The sequence below is a fragment of the Symphalangus syndactylus genome, chromosome 16 (genome assembly GCF_028878055.3).
Source record: "Symphalangus syndactylus isolate Jambi chromosome 16, NHGRI_mSymSyn1-v2.1_pri, whole genome shotgun sequence".
Taxonomy (NCBI): Eukaryota; Metazoa; Chordata; class Mammalia; order Primates; family Hylobatidae; genus Symphalangus; species Symphalangus syndactylus.
The window spans coordinates 48,207,698-48,220,714 of NC_072438.2; the positions used below are offsets into that span (position 1 = coordinate 48,207,698).

The window sequence follows — 13,017 nt, forward strand, 5'->3', positions numbered from 1 at the left end:
TTTTGAATTTATTCACGGTTTGAATCTGAAACTCGAAAAATTCCTGGGCTAGACAAGAAACACAAGTCGGTGTGGGAGCCTTGGAGTGCCAGTAGGGAGCGGTGGGGACTGTGGCAACTGCAAACAAGACAGAGAAAGAGCATCTGGTAGCTGCTGCTCAGCTCCAATAATCTTTCACTGTACATTAATTTGAGCCCATATAATTGTAAGGGTGGACCTAATTGTGGTAAAACTTTTCTCCCCTTTTAAATCCCAAACAAAAGCAGCTTGTGCCAAAATAAAACAGTGCTTCTATATACTTACAACATCTTAACGAACATGCCAGGTAATGTTCCTCACTTTGCCTGTTTCACTGGTGTATTTCGAATATGTTTAATTTGTGCTTTTGGCAAAATTTAAATGTGAACAATAACTACGGTGTTTAATTTTTGTGTTTTGAAGAATTCAGGGCTCCTGTGAAGTAGCTCTAGATACAAAATAAGCAGAGCCTTCATACTTATAAAGTAAAGACATAAATTTCAAGATTTATGGATAGACGTAAATTTCAAGATTTCAAAATTTGCATTTATTTAACAGGTTTTGTGATTTGAATACTGATTTTTGTTTTCTTGAGGTGAAATGTACATACAATGAAACACACAGCTCCTAACTGTACAATCTGATAATGGGTATTGAAAGATGTGTACACGTATGTAACCTAATCAAGATATGAAACAAAAAGTTTCCTCATGCCCCTTCTCACTCAATCTCAAGCCCCTGGAGACAAGCACTGTTCTGATCTCTATCACAGTAGCATCTATTTTGCCTTCTCTTATACTTGATTTCAGTGGAATCGCATAGAATAAACTCTTGTTTTTGTCAACTTTCAGAATATTGCTTGGGATCCAATGATGACACAGAAGGAGTGTGGGTTTGGAGCCTGAGGACTAGAGATTGATGTTCTTACTTTACACCTAAATCATTTAATCACCCCAAGTCTCATTTTTTTCTAAAATCGTAATAAAAATTTATAACTCTATTTTGTAGGCTTTTTATGAGCTTCAAAAGGATAGAGTGAGTGAGGCACTTTCAAAGATTGTGCAGCACTGTACAAATGTTGACTATTTTGTTGAACCTCTCAACACAGCTCCTGCCAGCATTTTTTTCTGCCTCCCCACTGCTCTTCTTTCTTCAAAGAAAAATGTGTATCTTCTATTTGATGTTTCCATATTCTCTTTCCTACGAAGTCTCTCCACCCTACTCGTATATCCCTCACCACCTCTTTTCTCATTGTTACATCTAAATCAGAACTTAACTCTTAGGTAAGCCGTAATTACTTCAGCACCTCAGTGGATGCAAGCCAGTCAGGGTCTGAACTCTTTCCCTCTGTTCTAGCACTTGTTTTTCCCATGATTCTGGGCTTAGCCCTCTCCTGATATTAACAGACTAGCCAAAATCTGATCTAATTCATGCAGACCATGTTGGTTCAATTGAAGTGGGTCTTTGGTCCAATTTTTGTTTACCTGACATTTGCTCCAGAGATTCTTGTAGGCATCCACTTCTCCACTGTATTCTCATGCCCAGGTAGGTAGGATGAAATTGTCTAAGTCCTCTAATCACAGGGGATTAGACCCACTGGTGTATTTGAAGGAGCATGAGCTTTGGAGTCTGAGGACTAGGGATCAAGCTCTCGTTTCCCCAGTGGGACTCTAGCTAGCAGCCCCCGCAAAGAGTTTGCTAAAGTGGAATGAACCACATAGGAGGCCTGAGGCAAGGAAAGCCAGTAGCATGAACGTCTGCTAGGTCCTTCGAGAGAAAGCTGAGTCAGGAGCCAGAGAAACCAGATGCACACAAATTTCTAGGCATGGAACTTGCAGAGCGATGAGAACCAAAACCATGACCCAGGAGCTGCATGCAGTGGTGGTTGGGGACAAGGGAGGAAGAATTTTCTTCCTCACCCTTATGGCTAGGTTTTGTGTAAGTTGAGACTATTAGGCTGCCACAGACTGAGATTAGCAGGTGTATTTTCTGGGACTTGTATCCCAAGGCCAATCTAGCAAAAAGGGGGACTTGCTCTGTTGAAAATGTGGGATTGTTTGATGGCGGGGGCCAAAACCGGGACACTCAGCATGGAGGATTTTAGGAAGTTGAAGGCCCATAGACAGTGGAGCCACACAGGTGTCAAACACCTGTCTTTGGAGATTAGATTAGAATGCCTAAGACTGTACCACTCTCTAGAACTGGAGAGAGTTTAGTGGATGCCAGTGATTAGGAGTTCTAATTCATGGCTAGCCCACACCACAGAAACATTAAAAAACATAAGGACTCTCTACAATTTCAAATTTTGAAAACTAAGCAGTTTGGCTCTTCTTAGAATTGGGCTTTTTATAGTATATAGGCTTTAAAAAATTATTTGATGCTTTCCAGTTTTGTGTTATTCAAAATAGAAGCCCAGTTGGTATCTTGGAACAGTGTTATCCCAGTTGGCAAATACATGAGCAGCATTGTTGAATTCTTTCTTTTGTTCAACAAATGCTCATCTTTTTGTCTGAGTTGAATCCACTCTAAATGTTAGTAGCAACTGTGTAGAGACACTAGCATCTTCGTTCACTAAAAATTTCCTGAGTTGTTGTAGGAGTCTAAAGAAAAAAAAAGCTTCATCATTTTCATCAAACAGAAGGATACCTTCTGGTCCTGGGGTCTGGTTTCCCCTGACCAGCCTGGTTTCAAACTTAGCTGTGGTCTCTAAGGAATATTATTATACCTGTTTTACAGAGAAAGTAACTGAGGTACAAAGGATTAAATAACTTGGCTAAGATCACACAGATAAAAAGTATTTAAGTTTGGCCAGGCACGGTGGCTCACGCCTGTAATCCCAGCACTTTGGGAGGCAGGGGCGGGTGGGTCACCTGAGGTCAGGAGTTCAAGACCAGCCTGGCCAACATGGTGAAACCCCATCTCTACTAAAAATACAAAAAATTAGCTGGGCTTGGTGGCGGATGCCTGTAATACCAGCTACACGGGAGGCTGAAGCAGGAGAATTGCTTGAACCTGGGAGGCGGAGGTTGCAGTGAGCTGGGATCATGCTACTGTACTCCAGCCTGGGCAACAAGAGTGAAACTTCGTCTCAAAAAAAAAAATTTAAGTTCAGGAGGTCTGATCCCTTAGCTCTTGCTCTTAATCACTGCCCTGTTCTAGAATTGGGATTTTAATGGGAGAGAAAAGAAAGAGATTGGCAGGTGGAGAGAGGAGAGGGCATTAGTGCCTGCAGACTTAAGTTTGGGGAAGGTGGCAGTGCAGAGGGTGAACCACCAAGTCTCAGCTGGGCAGAGGACAAAGAAGAACTGCATGGGGCTGGTGGTCTTAGAAAAATGTAAGCATCAAGGGCCTGGTGGTTCCACTTGGGCTAAGAAGGCAGCTTCAATAAAAGTGAGGGCAAGAGAGCTGAAGGGGTCAGAGGCTGTGGGCAGTGGAGGATGTAGGAGTTTCAGTTTTCGATAGAGCGGTCAAGACCAGATGGAGACAAACGAGAATAGTGGACCTGGATTAAAGACTACAGAGACAGGAGAGAGAAAAGACGAGCACCTACATACAGCATGTACGATGGAAATGGAATACCCTCAAAATCACCCTGGGACATCTCCTACTCCATATGGCTTTGAATATGCAACCCCCATGCCGGAATACTAATACATAAATGTATAGCTTACAGTAATAGCAAGTATAAAATAGAGTGCCTATGCCCAGTGGAATGGCAGTAGATGTGTTTTTGCCATACTCATGTCTCTCTTCCTCTGTTGTTTTTGCCAAGTGTGTGTGTAGTTGAAGTTTCAGAGGTTAAATGCTTAAATGGTGTGAGCCCTCTTCTGAGTATTTAATAAGAGGCTGGGGTCAGAGTGTGACACAGTCACAAATATGTGACAAATGTTACGCTGTTAGAAATATTAATCATATACAGCACAGTGTCCTTGATGACTTACGAGTCAAAAAGGAGGGCTGCAGAGAGTTAGTCTTTAAAGAAGCTACTCCCAGGTTGGAGTCATTAGTAGATGATATTCTCTACTTCCCTGTACATACATCAGCCTGTTTTGAAATAACTCCAGAAAAGAAACTTTCTGACTTGTGTTCCTGACTCTGATTTTATTATTTAGATAAGAGTCTATGGAATTATATCTGGATCAGGGGCTGGCAAATTATGGCCCTTGGCCTATTTTTTTTCTTTTTTTTTTTACTGGCCTTCTTGCTAAGACTGTTTTTTACGTTTTTAAAGGATTGTAAACCAAACTAAATTAAACAAGAGTCTATATGTGGCTCACAAAGCCTAAAGTGTTTACTATCTGGTCCTTTACAGAGAAACTTTGCCAGTTCTAAAGGACTATGGAATTAATTTTAGATATAAATTGTTTATCCTTGTAAAGTTAAGAAATTGAGTTTGGGCAGTGCAAAATGCTATTTGGATAAATTAAATAACATTTTACAAAAGGTTTTCCCAGGAGTCTCTTTACAAGTTTTCTCCCCTACCTTTTTATTTTGGACAATTTCAAATTTATAGAAAAGTTACAAGAATAATATAATAAATATCCATATACCCTGCACCTCAATATACTAATTATTATCATTTTGCCATATTTGCTTTATCTCTTCGTGTATATGTATGCCTTTTTTTTCCTGAACCATTTGAATGTAAGATGCAAACATCATGAAACTTGACTCCTAAATGTTGCAGGGTGGATCTTGTAAATATAGGAACATTATCCTCCATAACCATTCAAGGCATTTAGCAATAATATAGTAACGTTTAAAGCATAGTCCAGAGTTAAATGTTGCTAGTATCCCCAGTAATATCCTTTATACTGATTTTTTAAAAATCTAAGATCTGGCCAGGGGCGGTGGCTCACGCCTGTAATTCCAGCACTTTGGAAGAGTGAGGCAGGTGGATCCTGAGGTCAAGAGATCGAGTCCATCCTGGCCAACATGGTGAAATCCCGTCTCTACTAAAAATACGAAAATTAGCTGGGCGTGGTGGCGCATGCCTGTAGTCCCAGCTACTCGGGAGGCTGAGGCAGGAGAATCTCTTGAACCTGGGAGGCGGAGATTGCAGTGAGCTCAGATTGTGCCACTGCACTGTAGCCTGGCAACAGAACAAGACTCCGTCTCAAAAAAGAAAAAAGAAATCTAAGATCTAATCAAAGGTCACACATTGTATTTGATTGCCATGCTGCTTTAGCTTCCCTAAACCTAGAACAATCCATCCAGTCTTTTGTGTCTTTCATGATATTAACATGTTTGAAGATTCCAGACCAGCTATTTTGTAGAATATATCTCACATTTGGATTTTTCTTCCTCATGGTTAAATCCAGGTTAGACAGTTATAGCAAGACCATGTGGGTGATGTTCTTGGCATGGGACATAGTAGGGTTTGTCCCATTGCTGGTAATGTTACGAGTGATAATTGGTCAAGGTGATGTCCCCAAGATTTATGCATTGTTAATATGCCTTTTCTCTTTTGTCATCTGTGAAATATACTCAAGTTGTGGAAATAACTTGATATCCCCAGATCTTTCATCCAATGGCTTTAGTATCTATTGATGATACTTTCCCGAATCAATCATTACATTGAGAGTTGCACAATGCTACATTTGTTAGCTGTCATTCTTGTGTCTTTTTGAAGAAAAGAGCTTTTCTCTCTCCTCTTTTTGACTATCACTAATCCATTGGCATCCATACTTTTATATTACCCTTAATTGCTAAAAAATTCTCTATAGATAACGAATGAGGTAAGTGATAATAGCAGGCCTGTTTTACAAATATAACCAGAATATAGAACATCTAAGATTTTAAAGTCAGTCCACTGGAAAAAGATTTTAGAGCTTTTGTGTTCATGTAGGTAGATGGTTCATATTTCTATTTGCTTTTATATTATCTTCCAATTCTTGCTTTATCTTAGTGTTCACCTTGGCAAGGTCAGATGTCCTGCCCTGGCCAATGTTCGGACAGAATATATGACTATATTGGGCACACCTGCCCAAGGAAGGAGCTTCCAGTGAAGACTTAAGAGAGAGACAGGCACTAGAAGAATGTAAGCATCAAGGATCTGGTAGTCCCACTTGGTTTAAGAAGGCAGGGCCGGGCGCGGTGGCTCACGCTTGTAATCCCAGCACTTTGGGAGGCCGAGGCGGGCGGATCACGAGGTCAGGAGATCGAGACCACTGTGAAACCCCGTCTCTACTAAAAATACAAAAAATTAGCCGGGCGTGGTGGCGGGCGCCTGTAGTCCCAGCTACTTGGAGAGGCTGAGGCAGGAGAATGGCGTGAACCCGGGAGGCGGAGCTTGCAGTGAGCCGAGATCGCGCCACTGCACTCCAGCCTGGGCGACAGAGCGAGACTCCGTCTCAAAAAAAAAAAAAACAAACAAAACAAAAAAACAAGAAGGCAGGTTCAATACAAGTGAGGGCATGAGAGAGCTGAAAGGTTAGGAGGCTGGGGTCAGTGGAGGATGGAGGGGTTTCAGTTTTTGATAGAGTGGTTGAGACCAGATGGAGACAAACGAGAGAGGTGGACCTGGACTAAAGACTACAGAGGCAGGAGAGAGAAAAGACTAGCACCTACAGGCAGCATGAATGATGGAAACTGAGGATCATCAAAATCACCCTGGGAGATGTCATATTTCAGCATGGGGGCTCCGGGTGAGGTCACTGGGGAGTTCAGGTAAGAACTCTGCACAAGAAAGACCATTAATGGCCACTGTGATTTTCTTTAACCCCTGAGAAAAGTACAGACCACACATGAGTTAGTTCTACACGGAACCTTCAATATTTTTAAGTTAGTCATAGTAAAGATTATTCTTTGAAAGCATAGATATATGTGGATGAGAAAGAGCCTGCTAGTGGCTTACCATTTTCTATCTTATCTGAAGCATTCACTGAAAGAACCTTAAGGAAATGAACTCTTAAGTGTTTTAGAATCTCATGTCTTTTGACCAGGGCTGTATGAAAGTCATATTTCTACTTGTGAACATGAAGTGGTGTAATTGACTTAGAAGGCCGAAAAGATTCCCTCACTTTTTGATGTTGCTTGATGTTGAAATCAAGAACTGATAAGCCTTGTAGAGATAAGTCATCTAGTCACCACATCAAAAGGAGACAGAGGTATTCCAGCCTTTCTTTTGTTTCTTCTGCTCTCATGTTGCCTGTTTAGGGATAATTCTATGAAATATTTCAGTTTTTTTTGGTGGGATCATTCTAGAGAAGGGACAGGCTTCCTTACATTTTGTCTCTAAAGTATAAATGAACGTAACTGGAAAATACCCTTTTCCTGGTGATGAGGCACAATTACTGAAGTACAGAAAACAACAGAAGACAAATTAATTCCCTTGTCCACGGTATTAAATCTTTAGTGGGAATCTTAATTTAGAATCAGGAAGGCGGGTTTAAAATCAATGACATTTTCACTCCCACCTCCTGGTGTAGAATCTTTTTTTTTTTTTTTTTTTTTTTTTTAAAAACCTTCAATTTTTATTTTAAGTTCCAGGGTACATGTGCCTCCGAGCACTTGGAGTTGGGAGAGAGACCTCTCTCCCAATAGACAGGTGATCCTCTGAGTAGTCTGTACTTTCTCCTTTTAATTTATAGTACCCCCTACTGAATAACTTGACACCAATTCTCTGAGAGTGGACAGGAGACCTTGGAGCTATCCAGTTGAGTTTCTCCTCACAACCATTTGCTGTCTCCTAGAATAAGGCCCCTCCGTTTCCAGCTCTGTCCAACCTCAGGGTCTGTCTCTGAATACTTGAGACCTTTCTTTCCAGGGGTTGGGATTATGTTTGCTTCTCTGGCATTAGTCCTGATATCTCTTCATCCTGAGTTTCCTAGAGTTTCTTTAACCATTTCTTCCAGGAGGTCTAGGGGAGCCCTCGTCAATGGGATCCCTGTGGAGCTGTTCAAACATCCTAGGTAGGTTTTGAAGCTGATGAGCTCCTGTGTCTCCACAGGGATGCTATTGATGTCACCAGAACAATTCCTTTTTGCATCTGAGCAGTTCCACTCATTGCAGATAATTCACCTCCTCTGCCCTGCTCACTTCAAGCCAGTGGTGCTTCCCACTCATGAGAACAACCCCATACTCACCTTCAGATTCCCAAATGCTTCCTGGCAATGGCGGTATGCAGATACTCTTCATGGCTATTTGCAGCTTGCCCATAGAGAAATGCAAAGCCAACTTTCAGTGAGTGTATGACTGTGTTTATTTTCTTACCTTGATTCTTACTGATATGCTCTCCCTTATTCTCTGGTTTGCTTATCATTTTCCCCAACCCTTTCTTCCATTTTTGTTACTATCTAAGGACATATATTTAACAAAAGCCAGTTCAAACCCTTGTATGAGAGAGTATAGTGGAAAGTGAGTGGATTTTGGAATTCCTTCATTGAATCCTATGAAATTGTGTCAATAGACCAAAAAATAGTCAGATAATGTGATTTCCTAGGGTTCAACCTAGTAGATGGAGCAGATCCTAGATTTGCCTCCTGTGTATCCTTAGGCTAGTAACCTAACCTCTCTGAGTCCCCCAGTTTACTTATCTATAAAAACAGATCATAATTGTAAAAATCTGTATAGAATTGTTCTGAGGATAAAATGAATTGAAAATATGTATAAAATTCTTTGTTCAGTGTTTGGAACATAGCAGGCACTTAAATGTTAACTTTCCCCCATTCATCTGTGTAACGGAGAAATTACTACTTCTTGAGGTTTCTGGGAGATTCCAGTGAGAGAATACAGTCAAGCACTCAGCATAGCATCTGGCACTTGCTTGGCACCCTGTACCACTGGCTGTTCTCATTATTGTTTTTGGAAATAGTCCAAAAGTCAATTATGAATATGACATAGTCATTGCAACTCTGTGTCACTGTGCACCCAGTGGCTCGCACCCTCGGGCTGCCAGCAAGCCAAGGGATGAAGGCATTTGGATTATACTTTCTAGCTTCTCTCATCTAGCTTGTGATCAAAAACTGGGCAAGAAAATTCGGGTCCCTTACAAACTTGATCATGTGTGAATAATGAACTTTGGCTGGCAGAGCTTGGGGACTAGAGTGATTGTTTTGAAAACAATAACCCTGACCTCTGTGGTGATGTAATTTCCTCCCATCCATCCAGTCTGTTGTGGTTTTCTTCTCTGGGAAGCTGTTCCAGAACCTTCTAGGCAGTGTTAATAGGTTCTTGTCTGGCTGCTAAGTACCCATACACAACTCCACTTTAGTGCTATCATAGAGCTCTACCTCTTTGTCCCATCTTTGTACCGGATTGAGAGCTTTCTTGAAGACCGTTTATCTTTGTATTTCACTCATTGGACACTGGTGTAGCAAATAATCCATCTATAGAAACACTTGGTGAATAGATTGAGACCCAGTTATAAGATTTCTACCTAGGCCACCTGATTATCAATGACTGCCTTTAACTTTCTCCCAGTCTTAGTCAATATTATTATCTCTCTCTCTGTTTCTGACACACACAAACACACACACACAGAGACACACGCACACACACACACACACTTTGTATAAACAACAGACCCATCCCTAAAGACTAGGGGACCAAAGGATGGATGTATTTGCTTTCTTCAAGTGTAAGATTCTCTATTACACATTCCATCTTCCTAGGAGTCATAGAACTGAACTTAAAAGTTTTGTTTTGCAAACGTATTGTCATGAAATGAAAGTGTATGTTAATCTACAAATAAGTGACCAATAAAGAATGTCTTAGTGGATTTTTGTCTCAGTTCCTATGTTGCTGAAATGATTTTCCAAAGATAAGAAATCTGTTGGCAAACACTTGTTCTATCATCACTGATAAATGAGCTGCTTGTCAGAAGGAGGTCTGGCCTTAGATTCTTGTCATGATTTCAGCATGAGATGTGGTGTGTCGTGGATATGTCCTAGTCTTGTAGGACAGGTTGAGGGTTGATGGTGTAACTTTGTGTGGAGACATTTTATCACATGGAGGAATTGTTGGCTATCGACCATGTGCTGCATAGCACCAAATTAGGCACCAAGAGGCATAAAAACAGAATGTAAGACATGATATTCAAAAGTTTTATGATGTGCTTGGGGACTGGACCCACACACACAGAGCAGTTAAGTTACAGTGTAAACCAGTGTACGAGTAAATGTAAAACCAACGAAGATTTAATCTCCAAGATTTAATAAGAGGTTAAATGAGGATAATGTTATGTCATGGGAGACAGTTAATTGGGGAGATATAATATTAATTGACTATTACTTAAGAATAGGTTGAGGGAAAGGGAAAATCATCTTTATAGAAAAAAACAAGTAGTTTTTTCTTTCTTTATACTTTCATAACACTCTGGTCACAAAAATATGTGGTTTTTGTCCCTCATAATGACCAATTCTTCAATACCAACTGGTTATCTTAAAGTTTAACTTAATCTCAACACAAACTGGAGATAATACAGACCACACAGGTTAAGGGCTCAGTCCCACAAGACTGCCCCCACCCCTCATTTAGATGCCAGTTGCAAGTAACAGGTCCTCAGATGACCCACAACTTCTGTCCACTTGGCTACAAATTGGAGGCTCTCATGGCCTCCTTCTTGGGTTTGAATATTTATCAGAATGGCTCACAGAACTCCGGGGTACATCCATGTATTTATGGATTTATTCTAAAGGATCTGATAAAGGGTACACATGAACAGCCAAATGGAAGATGCAGAGGGGAAGGCGTGGGGCCAAGGGAATAGGGTTTTCATCCCTTTATGGTTGGTCCATCCTCCCAGCACCTCCACACGCCCAGCAACCCAGTATATCTTCACACTGTGTTTCAGGGATTTTTATGGAGGCTTTGTCACTTAGGCATGATTGGTTATTAATTCCATTTCCAGCATCTCTCGCCTTCCTGGAGGATGAGAGTGGGGCTAGAAGTTCCAAGCTTCTAATCGTAGCTTGGTCTTTCTGGTAACCAGCCTCCATCTAGGAGCCTACCAAGAGTCGCCTCATTAGAGCAAAAGACACTCCTATCACCCAGGAAATTCCAAGGGATTAGGAGTTCTGCGTCAGCAACTGCGGTCAGAGACTAAATATCAGAGTGAAAAAATGCACCTAGCATTCCTATTGCTCAGGAAATTACAAGGATTTTAGGGACTCTGTGCCAGGAGCTGGGGGTGAAGACCAAAATGTGGATTTCTTAATATAATTCACAGTATCACAGCATCCTACACAGGGACAAAGGCAGGAGGGAAGGTTTGGAGTCAGGAATGAGTAGGCTGTGTTTGGCACATATAGAGGATAGGTGCCTGAAAGGGCAAGGACATCTCTTCCTTTATCCAGCTGACCTTTATAAGAACCCACTTATGAGTGTGGTAAGTTACTGTAAAGATGAATGCATTATGCAATCAAATAATGTAATGGTGGTGGTGGTGGGAGGGGGGCAGGCAGGTGATTTGAAATCTAAATCCTGACCGTGTGGGATATAAATCTCAGATTCCCTTCAAGAAGCACATTTAGGTGGAGACCTGAATGAAGAGGAGAAATTATTCTCTTCTACCAGGAAAGAGGAAAGGGAAATGAAAGTTGAGAAGAAACATACTCTAGGGCTGAAAGAGTAACATGATTGAAAACTCTACGACTGGAACAAGCTCTGTGTCTTGGAGGAATTGCAGGTAGACTTGTTTGGCCAAAAGATAGAAAAGCAGTGGGGCAATGGTATGAGATCAGTGTGGATGGAGAGAAGTAGTGGGGGCAAGATTGTGCAGGGCCTTGCAAGCCAGATAAGGATTTGGTGGTTTGATTCCCAAGAGCAATGGAAAGGAAGAGGATTTTGAAGAAATCAACAGCACCTGGTAGAGTATAATGATGAATGAAAGAAAAGACAAAAAATAATTTTGGTGTTTCAGTTGAGTGGGGTCCTGATACAAGCCAGAAAGGCTCCTCTGTTTGTTGGAGAGGTCATGGTTTTAGTTTGGGCAGGTTGAGTTTGGGATATGGACAAGCCACCCAGGACCAGAGTCCTGTAGGCTGCTGGGGATGAGGGCCTGGCTCTTAGAGGTGAGGCGATGCATTCAACTTGCTCAAGTTGGATTTGTGAGCCTTTGTCGGACATCAGGGTTAAGCTATGAGATATGGAAGCCTCTCTGAGGGAAAGGCCACATTAGGAAAGAGCCACAGAATAGGTCTCAGTTTGAGGAAGTCTCTACCCTGGGTCATGGGTGGGAGAAAGAGAAGCTCACAAAAGAACTATCAGAGAGATGAGAGGAAACCCAGGAAACTGTGAGGTCATGGAAACCAAGAGGGCTAAGAAGACTTTTAAGAAGGTGGAGGTGACCTGTATTGTATATCCCCAGTAGATATCAGTTTGAGCAAAACCTCAGAAAAGGCCTGCCTCGCTTGCAGAAGGAAGGACTGGAGACTTTTAACAATTAATACGTATCTCTGGGAACTGCCAGTCAACTGATCATGATTCCACCTAACTGTTTTAGGTCTAGCTCATGTTTGTGTATCATTCCAACAGCTATGTTAGAGACCTTGTGTAATATAAAGTACACATGCAATCTTTTTCTGAAACATTGGTAAAGAGATGAGATTAGTATGACCCAATGGCTGATTAGTAGAGCAACCATACAACCTGTCATTCAAACTGAGACACTGTTCAGAGTGAAAGGGGGTATTAACCAGATAAGATGCTGGAACAAGTGGAATCTGGGACTGACCTCAGCTAACTGAGATATATGATCACCCCTGTTATTGGTGACTTTAGACTGGTCCCTACTGGTCACCACTGCTTTGTTCAGTATTCACAAACCAATCCCTTATTTAGTCCTCAGAGCAACCCCAGTGAACCTAGATCTTCCAGCCCCTCTTCTGTAGATGATTAGATGGAGACCCGAGGTGGTAAGGCACAATGTGTCTTTGCACTCTTTGTCTAGAGCTCTCTCTCTAACCCAGATGCTCGCTCCAATCTCAGCAAACTTGGGTCCTTTTTCCGTTACTGATTTTGGCCTTAGCAGACTGGGAAGAATTTGATAGGCTTTCT

General features: G+C 41.5%; 1 protein-coding gene across 12 annotated transcripts in view; it reads left to right on the forward strand.

The window, feature by feature from the left end:
- LIMCH1 (LIM and calponin homology domains 1) overlaps positions 1-13,017 on the forward strand; it is a 339,225-nt gene that overhangs the window by 135,256 nt on the left and 190,952 nt on the right. The gene's annotated exons all lie outside the window — the stretch shown is intronic.